Below are 5,355 nucleotides of genomic sequence, written 5' to 3' on the forward strand. Positions count from 1 at the left end.
GTTCAGCATGCTCATGTACATTCTTGGAATAGATCAAGATATCATCGATAAAAATAATGACAAAGTCATCCAAATATTTCTGAAATACCCGATTCATCAATCCCATAAATACTGCAGGAGCATTGGTTAAACCAAAAGGCATGACGATAAATTCATAATGTCCATACCTTGTTCTAAAAGAAGTTTTAGGAATATCTTCATCTCGTACTCTCAGTTGATGATATCCAGATCGCAAATCAATCTTCGAATAGATAGTTGAACCCTGTAGCTGATCAAACAAATCATCTATTCTAGGCAGTGGATATTTATTCTTGATGGTTACCTTGTTCAATTGACGATAATCAATGCATAAGCGCATGGAACCATCTTTCTTGCGTACAAACAGTACCGGAGCACCCCAAGGTGAAACACTCGGTCTAATGTACCCCTTGGCTAACAAATCTTCCAATTGATCCTTCAACTCCTTCAATTCAATAGGTGTCATTCTGTAAGGAGCCTTGGATATTGGTTGCGTACCTGGCATTAGATCAATACTGAAATCTATATCTCGTACTGGAGGTAAACCAGGAATTTCATCAGGAAATACATCAGCAAATTCATGCACAACTGGAATATCTGTTACTGCTGGACTGGATTTCAATACATCGACTGCATAAATAAAAAATCCTTTCGCCCCTCTCTGCAATAAACGGGTCATAGATAACACAGATATCAAAGGAATCTTGGCTCGAGAACCCTTACCGTAGAATTTCCATTCAGATGCCATTTCTGGTCTAAATCGAACCACTTTCTGGAAACAATCTACAGTTGCTCTGTACTTGGTTAACATGTCGATACCAACAATACAATCGAAATCTGATAATCCAAGTACTATAAAATCTATATTAATCACATTCCCGTCATATTGCAAGGCACAATTTCGAATCATTCGAACAGATAGAATACCTTCACCCAACGGTGATGAAATAGAAACAACAGTAGGCAATGGCTCAGAAGATAAAGAATGCATCATAACAAATTTTTCAGAGATGAATGTATGAGATGCATCTGTATCTATCAAAACATAGGCAGGATAACCATAAATAAAGCAGTTACCTGCTATGACATCGTCAGGTGCCGCCTGTGCCTGTTCCTCAGTAAGTGCAAAAACTCGAGCCTGTTGTCTAGGAGGTTGAGTCACAGTCTGGCTTCCTCCTCCTCTGGTCTATTGCTGAGGTTGCTGAGGCTGAAATGAATGCACTGATTGCCTTTCGGCCTGAGGTATTGATCGAGAAGAACTTTCACCTATAGCTCTTTGAGGACATACCTTGGCATAGTGACCAGGTTGACGACAAATATTGCAATTACCTGTCACACCCTTGCACTGATCACTTGAATGTTTTCCACCACACTTAAAACAGAATGCTCCTGATTCACCAGTTCTCTGACCTGCCCCAAACTGTCTCTGTCCATTAGAACTTGAAGAACTACTACCTGGCTTCTTAAATTGCTTTCCCTTTGGCCTGAATCTAGAATCCTTTCTGCCACTGCTTCCTCCCTCAAATCTGGGAGATGTTTGCTGAAACTGTGGCGGATTCTGTGGACTGAAAGCTGATACAGGCTGGGTAAATGGCTGTGGAAAGAACGGTGTTCCTCTTTGTCGCAAAATACCTGCTTCGGCTCCCTTAGCTTTGTTCAAGGCATCAGCAAAAGTATTTGGTCGTCCACTGTTCACCAAGGTAAACACATCTGGATTAAGGCCATTGATAAACTGATCCGCCATTGCTTCATCAGTAGCTGCTATATGTGGTGCAAACTTCAAAAGACTTGAAAATTTGGCCACATATTCCTCGATATTCAAATTACCTTGCCTTAGATTGGCAAATTCAGCACCCTTATCCTTCCTGTAGGAGACTGGAAAGAAACGTTGATAGAACTCAGTTTTAAATACAGTCCAGGTGATAATCGTACCTCGTTGTTCCAATGCCCATTTGGTAGTAATCCACCAACTTTTGGCAACTTCATGAAGTTGATGTATTACCAGTCGGATACGACGATCATCTGTATAGTCAAGTGATTCAAATAGTTGTTCTATATCTTCAAGCCAATTTTCACAATCAACTGAGTTTTCTGTTCCTTTCAATTTTGGCGGTTTGAATGACTGAAATCGCTTTAACAAAGTCTCCATTGGAGTAGCAGTAGGATCCAACGGGTCAGTAGATGTACTACCCTGTGCATTCTGAGTTTCAACAATTTGCGGTGGTACTTGTACTGGTTCAGCTGGAGGAACCACTAATGGCTGTCTAATGACCGGTGCTTTACGGGGAGGCATATCTGATTGTCAAACAGATTAGTGCATAAACAATATAATATGCAGAAATTTATTCCATCCTTCTCTGATAAGCATTCTCATGCATTCTCATGAGAATTCAGGTTCTGACTAAGGATATTCTGGAATACAATTGCATATATATAGCATGCAGTAGCAATAAAAGCACATAATCATGCAATCATATAATTATTGCTATATATAAAGCATGCTAGCAGATAATGCACATAATCAGATATAACATGTACTCTCATGCAATATTAAACAATCAGACAGACTCAAACTACCCCGCTCATCAACTTCTATCTAAATCCAGAAACTTATGCTCTGATACCACCTATTGTGGGGACCCGGGTTGCTAATCTTATCTTAGGGCAATTTATTGTAATTAACAATTAAACAAGTACTTAAAAGAATTAAAGAAACAAGAGCTAAAAAAAAATATTTTGTTTTAAAAGGCAGGGTCTCGCTCGATCGGGGAATATGCTATCAAAAATCTGCTGCCAAAGAATGGATAAACAAGTCATAATCTTTTATACATGCTACAAAATCAAATACATGCTATCTTATAACGTCTTACAAGCTTCTAAATATAATAAACATAAACTAGCATGTATTCAAGCCATAATATACAAAGTTCTTGTATCACTTCTAGCATGGTTCAACAACATAAAGTACAAGTCGTGCTACTTAAGCCCGTGTCCTCACTTGCTATGCCTCTATCTCGAGCTATCCTTGTCTTTTCTGACTAGCTCCTGCCCCACCTATTGCCATGCACACATACAAAACAAAGCAATATCCGGATAACTCCGGTGAGAATAAAATCCCAGTATAAACAACTTTAAACGCGAGATAATAAACGTGAATGCAATGCAAATGGCAAAAGAAGGCTATCAAGCTGATATCAATAAAACTTAGTTCTTTGGGATCCCGAGGAATAAAATAACTATCAAACCACCGATACTCCCATTCGAGGCGGCATCAAGTATTTTAGTCCTCTGACTTTGGTACAACTATAGTGAGTCTTCTGGCTCTGAACATAAATCCATATTCTGTGCCATGAGTCAAGCTGACTCTAGAAATAAATTTACAGTCCATGCCACTCACTACAGCTCTCCAAACGTCATCTGCACTCTAGGCGATGGCTGCCCTCTGTGCTATTCAGGTTGGAGTTCAAGATGAATGCAACATAAGCTGTATGCATTAAAAGCTATAAAACACATCTTGAACAACTAAGCATATAAGCAAACAAAGCAATACAAACAAATAATCACATAAGAAATATAAAGAAACAAGTATGTGATTGACATGGGAATACTTGAAATGAAAGCTATTTCAAGCGTTCTATCCCATCTGGATTTGCTGTCATTTATACCTTTCGATGTCGTGTCTGACAGTACTTCAAGTCTGAAAACATCATAGTAAAACCATCTATCAAAATCTGTTCCAAAGCATAACAAAATTTCAACTAAAGAACTTCAAACCTTCTAAATCGTTCTCGATTCGAATCGACAATCTCGAGTTCGGAACACTTTGATCAAATCTGAAAAATAGCAGATACAATCTAACCATATCAAATTCCAACTCTAATCATGCTTTGTTCAACCAATAAGAGAAAAATCTTGACAATTTGCAAATCGACGGTATAACGGCTAAAACTGGCAATCCAAACAATATCCAAATCAATCCAACAATCCAGATAACTTATAATCTCTAACATATCATCTCATTACCATAAAAATCAGTATCAATCAAACATGGTAGTGTTCGAATTATTCTTCCCAAATTCATATAAAATCCGAACGACAGTCTTTTTCCGAACCGTCTGTGAATACACGATCGGTACAGCTGATATACGCATATATGATAAAATCATAATTTTCCATCTTTCACATAAAAATAAAATCTGAGATATGTGAATAAAACATGTACCAAATCGAAGGTCTCGGAGCTGTGATCGCAGATATATATTTATCTGGAATTTCTGACAACCGGAGAGCGAGTTATCGAAGCTTGAACGGACAAAAATGGCTTGGAAAAGGGTTCAGCCGAGTTCTCTGTTTTTCCTTCTCCAAAATATGATATATCACGTGTGTTCAGAATAATTCAAGTGGAGAATGAGATATATATAGCATATTTGCAGTTTAGTCCCTGAACTTTTGACTATTTGCAATTCAGTCCCCGGAAAAGCGATTTAATTCAATTTCAATCCTTCCAATTTAAGAATTATTAGAATTTAATTCTAAACTCTAAATATTCCCAAATTAAATATTCTCGGATTAAAATTAAATAATCCCGGGCCTTACATAGAGTCTCAATGATGTTTCAAGTAATAAGGACTAATGGTGTACAATCAAAACCGCGGACTATATCCACTCGATAAGTGATAACCACTTGGAAAGTCCGAATAGGTTAGTTCGATCATTCATCATATGAATATCCATTTGCATGCTTCGAACATCTCTATGTTCCATACCAATGAAACGTGGTACTCGGCATCGCAAATGCTAGTCTCAATCTCGAGCGATCCTTATCTTTATTTGTGGACGGCTCAATCGACTAGGAACTGTTTAGAATATACAGTGACTATAAGATGTGTTTCATAATAGTGATCTCTCTTTATTCACTATCTCATCTTACTTACACTATAGTATATTCAAGGTCTTTATCAAAACATCAATAGTATATCACAATATAACAATATGAAGAAAGACAAAGAAAATGCCATTAATGAATGTAAATTATATTAAACAAAGATTGTTTATACATAGAGTCACAAAAGCCCTTAGCCACAAGTTGGCTAACCGGGCACCCACTCTTTCAACAAGTCGGTGACCAAGCCAAAATTTGACACTAAATTGGAAGCACCAAAACAAGTGGTAAAGGTACACCTGAAACTACTAATACTCGTTCTAGGAATATTAAATGTTTTAGATGTCAAGGACTTGGTCATATTGCCAGTCAGTGTCCTAATAAAAAAATTATGATTATGAATGCTGGTGGTGAGATTGATTCAGAGACTGAGGATGAGAAATATGATAGTATGC

General features: G+C 37.5%; 1 long non-coding RNA gene across 2 annotated transcripts; it reads right to left on the reverse strand.

Annotated features, from left to right (window-relative positions):
* Nucleotides 1–3,011: 3,011 nt before the first annotated feature.
* On the reverse strand, nt 3,012–4,539 carry LOC140894363 (uncharacterized). 2 transcript variants are annotated; one of them, XR_012153798.1, is made up of 4 exons: nt 4,241–4,539; nt 3,793–3,851; nt 3,684–3,715; nt 3,012–3,072 (listed from the first exon to the last, which is right to left on the reverse strand). It is a non-coding gene; the product is annotated as an uncharacterized lncRNA (long non-coding RNA). The 2 variants fall into 2 exon arrangements; XR_012153797.1 differs by lacking the exon at nt 3,012–3,072 and having other exon boundaries at nt 3,608–3,715.
* Nucleotides 4,540–5,355: the final 816 nt, after the last annotated feature.

This window comes from Henckelia pumila, chromosome 4 (assembly GCF_033568475.1).
Source record: "Henckelia pumila isolate YLH828 chromosome 4, ASM3356847v2, whole genome shotgun sequence".
Lineage (NCBI taxonomy): Eukaryota > Viridiplantae > Streptophyta > Magnoliopsida > Lamiales > Gesneriaceae > Henckelia > Henckelia pumila.